Source organism: Rhinopithecus roxellana, chromosome 8 (assembly GCF_007565055.1).
Source record: "Rhinopithecus roxellana isolate Shanxi Qingling chromosome 8, ASM756505v1, whole genome shotgun sequence".
Classification (NCBI taxonomy): domain Eukaryota; kingdom Metazoa; phylum Chordata; class Mammalia; order Primates; family Cercopithecidae; genus Rhinopithecus; species Rhinopithecus roxellana.
In genome coordinates this window covers 123,381,140-123,393,521 of record NC_044556.1, presented here as the reverse complement: position 1 = coordinate 123,393,521, position 12,382 = coordinate 123,381,140, and the positions used below count along the sequence as shown (strand labels likewise).

Here is a 12,382-nt window from a genome sequence, read left to right as displayed (position 1 = left end):
GAAAATCCAGCACCAACAGCATTGCTTCTAGGAAGGGAACAGCCAGTTTCTCTCTGACTTTATCGCACCCGTTTCATAAGAACTCATAGAATCACATTGGGCCCACTGGCCCACAAAGATCCCTACCTTGTTTTGTTTTTTTTTGTGCATGTGTGTTTCAAACAAACTTTATTAATTCAAAAACAGCAGTAGCCAAATCTCACGGGCCATGTCTTGCTAATACCTGCTGTAGAAGCTCAGTTCCTCGTTTACTAAGTACCACCTAAAGTAAGGAAAATAGTCCTCTTGCTTTCTATTTCTAATTGCAATCATTACTCCTCCACTGTCATATAAAACCACTTTATTTGAGGCTTGTATCATCCAAGCTGTGATACCATCTATTATTCTTTAATATAATGACCTCCTGGTTATCCCAGGAGAATAAAAGACATTGACAAATGTTTGTAACATGATTATGTTTGGGAAAAGATTCTCCTCTTAAGATCCCTACTTTGAAGTGATAAACACTAGCAGCAGCTCATGGCTTGTTTGTGGCTATTTCCAGTTTGCGCCTTTCATTATAGATAGTTACGCATAGGTCTTCCTCTTTTAGTGAACACATTGTCCATGAGGGAAGAGCTGTGTTTGATTCATCTTTATGCCTCCCATAGAGTCTTGCCTGTGAGAGGCACTCAAAATACATATGGACTAAAGAAGCAAGTAAAGAGAAGAAATACTTTGTCCCGAATTGTCTATTTCTTTCCAGTGTGGTCTGAATGTGTTCCCCCAAGTTCATGTTAAAACTTAATCACCAATGTGATAGTATTAAGACGACAGGCCTAAGTCCTGAGAGCAGAGCCTTCCTGGATGGAATTAGGGTCCTTACAAAAGAGCTTGAGGGAGTGTTTGTTCTCTTCTGTTCTTCTGCCATGAGGATACAGCATTCACCCCCCTTTTTGCCCTTCTGTCCCTCCCACCATGTCAGGACACAGTGTTTAAGGTACCTCCTTGGAAGCAGAGAGCAGGCCCTTTCCAGCCACCAAACCTGCTGGCACCTTGATCTTGGACTTCGCAGCCTCCAGAACTGTGAGAAATAAATTTTTTATTGTTTACAAATGACCCAGTCTCAGGTATTCTGTTATAGTGGCATAAACAGACGAAGATATTCTCTAATTATAAAGGATTTGCCAAGGATAATATTAAAGGCAGAGACATAGAAGATAGGCGTAGTTTTGGTGCACTTTGCTTCTGTGTCTTTGGTTTTTGTTTTTTTTTTGAGACGGAGTCTCGCTCTGTCGCCCAGCCTGGAGTGCAGTGGCCGGATCTCAGCTCACTGCAAGCTCCGCCTTCCGGGTTCACGCCATTCTCCTGCCTCAGCTTCCCGAGTAGCTGGAACTACAGGCGCCCGCCACCACGCCCAGCTAGTTTTTTGTATTTTTTTTTTTTAGTAGAGACAGGGTTTCACCATGTTAGCCAGGATGGTCTCGATCTCCTGACCTCGTGATCCGCCCGTCTCAGCCTCCCAAAGTGCTGGGATTACAGGCTTGAGCCACCGCGCCCGGCCGCTTCTGTGTCTTTGTACAAATTGTTACTTCTCCATCACCTGTGGGATGTTCTCCTTCCTGCCCCACATGCTTCCACCAGTTCCCAGCTACCAATTTCTTCAAGACCTGGCTCAAAGCCTAGTCCTTCCTAGGGGACTTCATTCCTGAGTCCTGACCACTGCAGTTTCCCCTTTGTCCAGTGGTCACAAGGCACCCACACAGGCTGAGCGTTGCCACCTGATCATTGTCAGCAGTCATCAAACTGTTATTGCATACTTGGTATATGAAAGACTCTGTGTCGTGTGCTGTAGGGGAGGGAGGGAGAGCTTTGCAGAGGAGGTGGGATTCAAGCAGGGTCTTGAAGGCTGTGTTTTCATTAAAGAGGTGGAAAAGAAGGGGAATAAAATAATGCATAACATTGAAGATCAACTTCTACTCTTCTTGTTATTGGCTATATAATTTTGAGAAAAATCCTTTAATCCCTTTGAAAATCCATTTTCTCATATTTAATGTGGGAATCTATTATTTTAGATTTAGGGAGGGTGCTTATGAGGATCAATGTGAAAGCCCCACGTATTGGTGAGAATGAATTTCTTTGCAAGTGATATTAATAACTTAATTAAGATATAACATGTAAGATGACTGAGGCAGGAGAATCGTTTGAACCTAGGAGGTGGAGGTTGCAGTGAGCTGAGATTGCACCACTGCACTCCAGCCTGGGTGACAGAGCGAGACTCCATCAAAACATATATATATATAATTTTTTTTTTTTTTTTTTTACATGTGACATCTCTTCAGTGGTTAACATATGAAGCTGACAAACCTCCTTTCTCCATGACATCAACTCTCTCATCTGGTGGTGTCCACCGTCTTGCTCCTGTTGGTTGAAGATGGGAGAAGTCTTGCATTTATACTTCCTTGTGCAGGGGCCCACAGATGGGTGTTCCGTCATTCCAGTAACTTAACATTGCTTAGTAATTGGCTGGTTTTCCGAAGGAGAAGGGAACTGAATTGTCTCCCCGTCCTCTGCACTCGCTTTGTTGTTTTAAGTCTGCACCTTTGCTTGCTGTTGCCTCCACTGCTTGGAATGTGCCATCTTCTCAGCCTTAGCCTGGTCAGCAGTTACTGGGTCAGTAAGAGTCAGCTGAAGTCTCACTCTACGAAGTTTCCCTGACCTCATTTTGACCTCCTAGACTGGCTAAGGTTCCCCTTTTCTGTGCTCCCATGCTGTACTGGGCATTGCTGTCTCCAGTGCACAATGATCACACCATACTACAAAGACCTGCCTCTGTCACTGGGCTCCCCATCCCTTCAAGACCGGCACATAGCACTCACTCATGACATGGTTGTTGAATGAATCTATGGCCTTTCTCCCTTCTCTCCTAGTCCTACTTTTTTTCACTCTGGGCACCACCATTCCTTCTCTCTCATTCTGCATTGTTTATGGCTTGTTAGTCATTAATGCAAAGCCATTTCCGGGTCTGGCCATTAGTAATATCTCGAGGTGTTAATAGTAACACTAGCTCACATCTACTGAGCACTTACTATTTGGCTGGCACTGTTCTAAGCACTTTGCATGTTTAAACTCCTTTAAACGTTCCTTTGTTGCCGCTTTTTTTCTGCCAGGGACTAACCTTGACATTGTGGGGGAGAGGTGTTCTGGTATAGCCATGGGACTGTAACATGGTTTTATTGTCCTGTTACGTGTACGTGTAGGACAGTAAATCCTGCAGTGGAATACAAGTTGACTAAATCTATCATCACTCAAATATTGGAAGATATGTGGGAAAAAACCACCAACAAAAAGTTTTGATATCCTCATGGTACAATGACATTACAGTTTTATTTTGTTTTGTTTTTTCTTTATGTGTAGTTTTAAATTACTGTGTTATGTTTCAGATAATTAAGCCAGAAGAACAAATTGGGATGAACTGTTGTATTTACATTTCAGTTTACTAGAGGTAGCCTTGAAAGTTACAAAAATATGAATATCAATGTGGAAAAAAAATAAGGGAGGTTTTCAATTTTTTTTTTTTTTTTCAAAAACTATAAATTGGCAAGGAAGACAGATATGGGAAAATCAGTCATGGGAATTTGTCTTTCAGTGACTCCTTCTTGACTGGGAAGAAAAGCTTTTCTTCGATTTAGTTGAGAGCAGTGACAAGGATTATTTTACTTGAGGATGGCAGATTATTTTACTAGCAGCTGGCAGATCAGAAGAATTCCTTGGACAACAAGGAGGGGCAGTATGGTATGGAGGGAACCCGGTTTAGAGGGTCTGGGGTTCAGAGCTCCACAGTGCTGCTTACCAGCTCTTAGCCTTCATTACATTGCTTACCTTCCTGGAGGTTGTTTCCTTATCCATAAAATGGGGGTCAGGTTGCCAAATTTATCAAATAAGAATCTAGGATGTCCAGTTAAAGCTGAATTTCAGATAATTATTTTTTAGTATAAATATGTCCCATAAAATATTTATGCCCCATGCAGTGACTATGTCCCTAATGGTACATGGGACATATACTAAAACATTATTTGTTGTTTATCTGAAATTCAAATTTAACTGTGCGTCCTATATTTTTTCTGGCAACCCTAAATGGGAGCAGGGGCAGTGGGTGACATGAGTAATTATCTTGTAGGGGTGGTGTGAGGATAAAATAATATCACAGTTAGGTTTTCTCACAGTGTGTAGTCTGTGTGTAGTCAACACATAACTATAAGTGGTGACTGTAACATAACTGTAACTGGTGTATAGTCAAAAACAAATGATATTATTAGTATAATAGTTATTAATAAAGGTCTTTAAATGACAACTGGTCATACAGGGAGCCTTTGGGGAAAAGTTTCTGACTGTAAACTAAGGGAAGGTAAATTATGATCAAGATCTGGGAATAAGATTTAGACTTACACAGTAATAATTTGAGGAAGAGAAAGACTTAGTAAATTAGTTATGTAATTACATAATTAACAACTTGGGAGGTTTTCTTTCAACGTTTATTCCCTAGGGCATCATCTTTAAATTATGTTTAGTTTTTGCTAAGTTGACCAGTTTGTGGTTTTAGGTGTTTACTTTCTTTTCTTTTTAAATGTAGGGAAAGCATATTTAACTTCATCTTAGAGAAATGATGTAGCCTTATAAAACCGGAGGGTAGGAGCTACTGGCAAGGAAAAAAAGGGCCTTTACTGCCACCTGTTGGCCATATCCTTTAACTGCAATGTGCCTAAGTGCAGCTGGAAAGGAAAGCGTTGGAAAATCTGTTAAATCCAGAGAGCGCCAAGGCAGTGTCATGAGAGTAAGAGCCGTGAACTACTGTGTGCTCTCCCTCAGTTCCCAATCTCTCACAGCTTGAGGCGTGAGAATTAGCAGCTGGCTACGAGAGGTGGAGGACAGAAAATGGTGAAGTCCATCCCTTCTTCCTTGGTACCGTTTCCAAACCTTAAGTGAAGGAGCCTGAGAGGGGAGAAGCTTCAGGTTGAGTAGACTATTTTTTTTACTTTTTTGTTTGTTTTAAAAAGCCTCTTATTTAATGGCTCAGAGTGGCTAGAAAATCCGTGGTATTGGTTAGCTTTCCTCTCAAATGCAGGGACAAGGCAAATCCAGAGAGAGGAGTTGAAAGGACAAAGAGAAAAGAAAAAAAAAAGCTTTTTACTTGCATTTGGCTGCATGCAGCTCACTCAATAAACGTGTTTTAAATGCATAAATATATCACGAGGTAAAGATCAGGGGGAAAGGCAGTGCACTGATGCTGATAGAGGACAGGCAAACTGCATTCCATTTGGACTGCAGCCTCTCACCCCTGCCACCACACAGACTAAGTTCAAAATCAGGGAGGGAGTCCAGGGTAAAGTTATCAGTAGAGTCGGCTCTAGGAGCCATATTTTAAAAAGTCTTAAAAAGCCCATAAGTCCATTATAGCAGGGACATAAAGCAACCCTGGCCTCCTGACCCTGACCGAGCCATGGCAAGCAGGACGGCTTCCTTTTCTTCTCCCTTGTGTCCTCGTAGGTCTTTCCAAGCCCTGCAGGGAAGGATGGAAGCTGGTTCCATCAGTGCCTCTCCCCCAGCTTCCACCCTCCTCTCTCTTCTGTGACCTCTCAGTTTTCCTTCTCTGTACCCCAAATCATGCCTGTATTAGTCCATCGTTCTGTTGCTGTAACAGAATACTACGGACTGAATCATTTCTAAAGACAAGAAATGTATTGCTTACAGTTCTGGAGGCTGGGAAGTCCAAGCACATGGTGCTCACATTTGATGAAGGCCCTCTTGCTGCGTCCTCACACGGCAGAGGGCATCACATGGCGAGGGGGCAAGAGGAGGCCTGTCCGCTGAGGTCACTCTAACTCTTCTTATAAAGCTACCAGTCCCACCGAGGGGGCCACACACTCATGACCTTATTTAATCCTAATTACCTCCCAAAGACCCTACCTCCAAATGTCCTCAATATGTGAATTTGGGAATTAAGTTTCCAGCACATGAAATTTGGGGGACACATTCAAGCCATAGCAATGCTTAACCTTAGAATACAGCCTGGAATCTGCCCAGGCTTTCACAGCCACTACCTCTGGACATGTTAGGACGTCTATTTACACATAAAGCTTGCCATGACCATTACACATCTGTGAGTCAGTGCAGGGTCCTGGTGGAAGCCCGGGTCTTGGAGTCCCTCCATTATGCTTGCTACCCTGGCTCTCCACCTTCAATTTTTGGCTTCTTATTTTGAACTATGATGATATTCTTGTTGTTAATTTTTTTTTTTTTTTTTTTTTTTTTTTTTTTTTTTTTTTTAGTATGAAAGTTTTCAAGACGCCTACAAGTGGAAAATGCACTCCTCCCAGCCAAATCAAGCTTTGCCAGATTCCTTACAGCTGTGTGCAGTGAAATGACTAATGAGAGAGCCCTCTGCTGCTGGTGGAACTTTCACATATGGCACTGTTGTGCCACTCAGCAGGACCTGACCCTGGTATTTACATACTGGATGTCACCCCAAAAGCCCCTGACACGGGGGTTTCCGGGATGTAATAAGAATGCCACTCTGGGCTTTGGAAGGTGCACTGTATGCACACCCATACTATAGGGCAGGGATTAGCATTTCAGACCCCCGTTCCTCCCTCGACAAGCAAGTGCTTTTCTCCAGGGAGGACGTTCAGATTCATTCATAGATCCATTGGTGCCGTGGGCAGCTCAGTAACAGTGGCTCTGCTGCCTACCAGCTGCTGGTGGAGGTGCTGAGAATACCTAGATGAGGAAGTCAGGGCCCCTGCGTGCTTGAGCAGAGCTGGATGCCTGGCATGGCAATGGACACAAACCCTTGGATCATTTCCATCCTTGGCAGTGTGTTCTGTAGCATAGGTGTGAAGTGGGTGCTCTGCGAGCTCAGAAGAGGGGCTCTTAACTTATGGGTGGCCAGGGAAGGCTTCCTGGAGCTCAAATGACTGAGTGGAGTCTTCAACATTACAAAATAAAAAGTGCTTCTCCCCACCCCGTTAAAAAGGTAATACACCTAATTGAAATGATTGAACTTTACAGAAATGTGTTCCTTTAAAGTTCGGAGAGTAAAGAGGAAGTAATAAAGCTCAAATCATAGGATGTCTAATTAGCTGGAGCCTGTAACTTTCTTCCTGAAAAGGGAGTGGTGTGTGCATGTGTGAGTGTGTGTAGGTGAATCTGTAAAGGATGGAGTGGGACTAAAAAGAGGGAGGTGAAGACGGAGGTGAGATCTCATCTTTGTGCCCTGAACCTCTTTGTTATAATGTCAGGCAAGGAGAGAAATCAATACTCATCCTCTATGGGACTCTGGCTTTTTCAAACTTGGTTTGCCAGGTTTTGGTCTTGGTTGTTGATGGCTTGTAACTTCAGAGTCTCATTGCTGGCCATGCTTCCAAGTGGTTTATTAAGAAGTTTTCCTAACCAAAATTGATCTCTCTCTAAAAAAGTTATAGGTCTAGCTGTGAGATGTTAACAATATTTAGCCTGCTACAATGCCAATGAGTTCCCATTTATTGAAGACTTTCTTTGTACCAGCTGTGTGCTAAGAGCTTTATATTTGTTACCTCATAACATCAACCCTCACATCAACCTTACGAAGCAGGTATTTCATTATTCCTACATCCCAGATGAGGAAGCTAGGATTATTACTGCTGCACCCACATAGCTGATAATCGGTGGGGTTTGGCCCCAAACCCAGGTCTCTGACTCCTAGGTCTATGCTTACGAACGTACCATTCCTCTGCAGTATTTGTCAAACATATTTGGCTACAGGAACATTTTCAAAAGTGAACACCACTTACCTCTTAGTACTGTTATTAGCATTTCATGGAACACAATTTGGGAAATACTGCCCTGTCTTTAAAATAGTGATAATAATACAATCTCCATATTGCGATAATTGAAAGACGTTTCAGGAAATGGGTGCTGAGGATATTTACTTTCCACCAGGAGTGTGTGTGTGCTTTAAAAATAGCATTCGTGGCCGGGCACAGTGGCTCACACCTGTAATCCCAGCACTTTGTGAGGCCGAGGCAGGTGCATCGCGTGAGTCCAGAAGTTTGAGATCAGCCTGGGCAACATGGTGAAACCCTGTCTCTACTAAAAATACAAAAATTACTCGGGTATGGTGGTGCATGTCTGTGGTCCCAGCAATTTGGGAGGCTGAGGTGGGAGGATCGCTGGAGTCTGGGAGGTGGAGGTTGCAGTGAGCCAAGATGACATCACTGTACTCGAGCCTAGGCAACAGAGTGAAACCTTCTCTCTCTCTAAAATACTACTACTAGTACTACTACTACTACTACTACTACTAATATAACATTTGTAATGTCCTCACTGGAAGGAAGCAGTGTTTTGGCCAGGATGATAATGAAGATATTGTTACTGGGCTGGAAGACCCGTGGGCCCTGCGGGGAAGGACCCTGTAAGCTGCCACTGCCTCCCTTCCACAGGTGCCCCTTTGGTCCCCTTCCCTCCCCTCTGCCCTGTGGTTCTCTCCATCATCCCTCTGTAGTGCTCGTCTTTGTTCAGGATGATGCTCCACTTGCCTGCCTCTGGGCAGGGGCCTTGTTCTAAACCACGCTGCTGCCTACTCAGGCCAGCCCAGGATGTCTCCTTTGCAAATTTGGACTGTTCTGAGCCCCAGCCGTAGGCCAGGGGTCTGTGACATATTGGGCAGACCACCCACAGCCCAGCTGCTGCCATTGCTCAACCTACATGTGCCCAGAGAGCACATCATCACCCACAACATCTCACCGACAGACCCTGCCTTTAGAGACAAGGACCAACCTAGGCGAGCCTGGTTGGCTCTACCTCCCTGGACATTGATTTGGACAGCTTACCGACTCCCAAAGGAGCCAGTCTTTGGGCCTGGTTGGCTCCCAGCCTACTCCCTGCCCCATTGGTTTGCTGCAGGGGCCTGGTGGACCTGGCAGTCCCAAATCATGACATTCCTTTATCTTCCATGCACCGGTTTTGCCCAGCTGTCCTTTTCTCTTTCATAATTTCATCAGTCCCACAGATATGCACATTTGGGCGAAAATACTAGGAACAAAACAGACAAACAAAAACAGGCCCTCAACCCAGCTCCTGAAGACCAGTTAGAAAGAGCATTTGCATTTTTCTTAGTAAATATCAAGCACACTAAAAAGCAAATTATTTCACTTACGTTCTCACTTGCACCTGTGAGGGAGCCATTGTTACTGTCATTTCATGCATGGAAAGGCTGAGGGTCACAGAGGTCAGCTGATTTGCATAACGTTGCAGAGCTGAGAGTACCAAAGTCAGGACCAGAATAATTATCCAGTGTTTGTCCCTCTGCCAAGTGCTGCCCCTTGGACTTGGGGCCCTCAGGCCATCAAGACTGGGGCCCTTTGCTCCTGGAGTGTCCCAAATTGATAGCATAAGGCTGGTTCCGATCGAGTCTGACATGCTGCTAGGAATCCTCTGTTTTCTTCCCTTTATTCTCTTCCATCTTCCTTTTCCTAAGACTCATCCCACTGTCCATTCTTGAGAGGCTTCAAGATGCTCTTTGACTTTTCTCTGTAGCTAGGCCATGGGACTTTTAGGTGTCACCCACCCTCCCACCCACTCACTTGCCTCTTGACAGTGCGCCAGCTGAAGCACAACTATGTGTTGGGGAGATATGTAAGGAGAAATGTGAGATGTGGTCTTGCCCCTAATAAAGTGTTAAAGAAAAATTATCCTGATATCTGTGAAAAACAGCAGTGAAGACTATTCAAGACTGTTGCAATAAGGGTCAAGATTATTGCAATAGGTGAGAGAATTGAAACCCAAGTATATCAGGGATAAAGGAGGATTTACAGCCAATGAGCAGGGTGGGAGAGTGGATGGAAAATTACTAAGAGGAACTTGATTAGGTGGAGGAAGAGGAGCTTGATTGGATGTTGAGGGTGAGAGAATCTCAGTAAATGGACTTAACAAGATTCATGGCTAAAACTGGGCTCAGCAGGTCAAGGGCAAGGCCTAGTTGAGAAGAGGGCTTAAGGGAACCTGACTAAAGTTTGGTCAAGGAGGGAGTCTTTGTCAGCACTCACAAAGTCATATGAGAGTCAGGACCCAAATGCAGGACCCAAGGTGCTACGAGGCAGTGATGTGCCAGCCATGGCATGGCTGGAGCTTGGAGAGGAGCCAGTGGATGTATCTGGGTTATTCCATCCCCCTGGCTCCAGGGCTGACTGGCAGACAGTCACACTGGCTTCATCTCAGGTTCATTCATTTCTCACTGCTCTTTGATATACCATACTCTTCTTCTACTTCATACTTTGAAGCTTGAATTTCCAGGATTTGATAAGAAAGACTGAAAAACATAAGCAGACTGAAAAGTGCCAAGGCTTTATCTAGACCTTGGACAAGAACTTTAACCTCATGTTTCTTGTTTGCAATATTGGGACAATACTTGTTACAGATTGAATCGCATCCCCCAAGAATTCATTTATTGACTTAACCTGCAGTGTGACTGTATTTGGAAACAGGGCCTCTAAGAAGGTTAACAGTTAAATGACATCATAGAAGGTGGGGCCCTAATCTGATAGAACTGGTGTCCTTGTAAGAAGAGGAAGAGATACCCGAGATCTTTTCCTCTGTACACACACAGAGGAAAGGCCATGCAAAGACACAGTGAGAAGGTGGCCGTCTGCAAGCTGGGAAGGGAGATTTTACCAGAAACAACATTTTCTGGCATGTTGACCGTAGACTTCTTGCCTCCAGAACTGTAAGAAAATAAAAATGTCTGTGGTTTAAGCCCTCCAGTCTGTGGTACTTTGTGATGGCAGCCTGAGCAAACTAGTACAATACCTATCCTGTGGGTTTATGATGAGAACTAAACGTAAGGTAAGTTGAGGACCTAACTGCAATCCACACATGTTGGCTTGTCTCCCTTTCCTCCTGTCATGTGATTTGTGGTGTGTTAAGGGTCTTTTGCCAGCAGACACCTTCCTTGTGACCGACCATATGATGGTGTGAAACATTCACACAGTAGAAGCATTCTTTTGGATTCAGGCTTTGCTTCTCTGTTGCAAGGAACAGAACCTTTACAGATTAGTATAAACTAAAAGGGGGAATTTTCTGAAAGCATGTTATTATTAGTTAGGATTCCCGGTTTCAAGCCGTGTACGTGAATTGGCTGGTTTAGGCCAAAAAGGAACTATTGAAAGGATATAGACTGGGGTACAGGATTGGAGGGAAGGATGGAGGATCAGATTTGGAGCCTGCCGGCTAGCAAAAGGGCCAAACATCACACCTTAGAATGGGGCGTGAGGACTGCAAGGCTATGCTGCTGGGCGCCGGCTGCTGCTGCTCGCTCTTCTCACCCTGTGAACATGGGCCTGCTCTGACATTGCTGGACTAGACTCTTCTATGACCAAGTCCTCCACACCGATGTGCCCTGTGGTCTCTGTGGTTCTGGAGCGCTGCTGTCTCCTTGGCTGAGCTTAGATCATGAACACTGGCATTTTCAGCACAGAGTGGGAGGCAACTCTGCCTCCTTTCAAGATTCATAAGGCGGGGAACTTCCCCAAACAATTAAAAGCAGGCTCAAAATGCCAGATGGTCAAAAAAGAATAACAAATTCCCCCACAGATACAGGGAAACCTCTCAGAGCCCCCACATAGGAAGTGCAGCTTCACTCATAGGAGTGAGAACAAAGAATTGGAAAGCCGACAGCTGGTTACTCTGCATCTCTCTGCCCCTGTCTCTCTGTCTCTGTGTCTCTGTCTTTCTCTCTGTCCTGTGTTTTCCAGCTCCACTTGCTAAAGGTAAGGCCCACCTCTGTCCTGACCGTTAGAAGTTAGTTGTCTCCCTTAGAACATCTTTTTCCACATCTTCTGCAAATGCTTCTCAATTCTCCTTGGACATCCCCTCCTCTGTCCATTTTTGGTCTGGGTGGGCTCCTTTCTCAGCCCTTGGGATGGGCCATAGGGCCTCGTCTGAAGCCAATCAGCACACTGTATTCCCTTGGCTGCAGGAGTGAGCATGTGACCTAAAACAGTCTGGATTTTTTCCCCCTCTTTTTTATTGAACTCTAACTTACCTGTTGCAAAGTGCACAAAGTGTACACCTCAATGAATTTTACATAAAATCCATTGTATACACCTGTGGAATCATTATTGAGACTGAGGTACTGGTCATTTCCATCAGTCCAGCAACTAACTCCCCTTGTAGTCCTTCTCTGTAATACTCCACTCGAAGATAATCACTATTCCAACTTCAGTTCCCATTAATGGAAATTTTACCCATTTTTGAATTCTATGTGAATGGAATAATACGTAATCTTTGGTGGCTGGCTGTTGGTCTTTCTCTTATTGACTTGCAGCAATTCTTTATTTTGGATATGAGTCCTTTGCTAAATATATATTGC

At 44.3% G+C, this 12,382-nt stretch overlaps 1 protein-coding gene and 1 long non-coding RNA gene across 4 annotated transcripts in view; both read left to right on the top strand.

Annotated features, from left to right (window-relative positions):
* The window catches only part of TNFSF4 (TNF superfamily member 4), a 286,979-nt gene that overhangs the window by 51,366 nt on the left and 223,231 nt on the right, over positions 1-12,382 (top strand). The window lies entirely within an intron of this gene.
* Positions 3,783-7,117, top strand: LOC115899286. The gene is made up of 2 exons (XR_004059035.1): positions 3,783-4,992; positions 6,309-7,117. It is a non-coding gene; the product is annotated as an uncharacterized LOC115899286 (long non-coding RNA).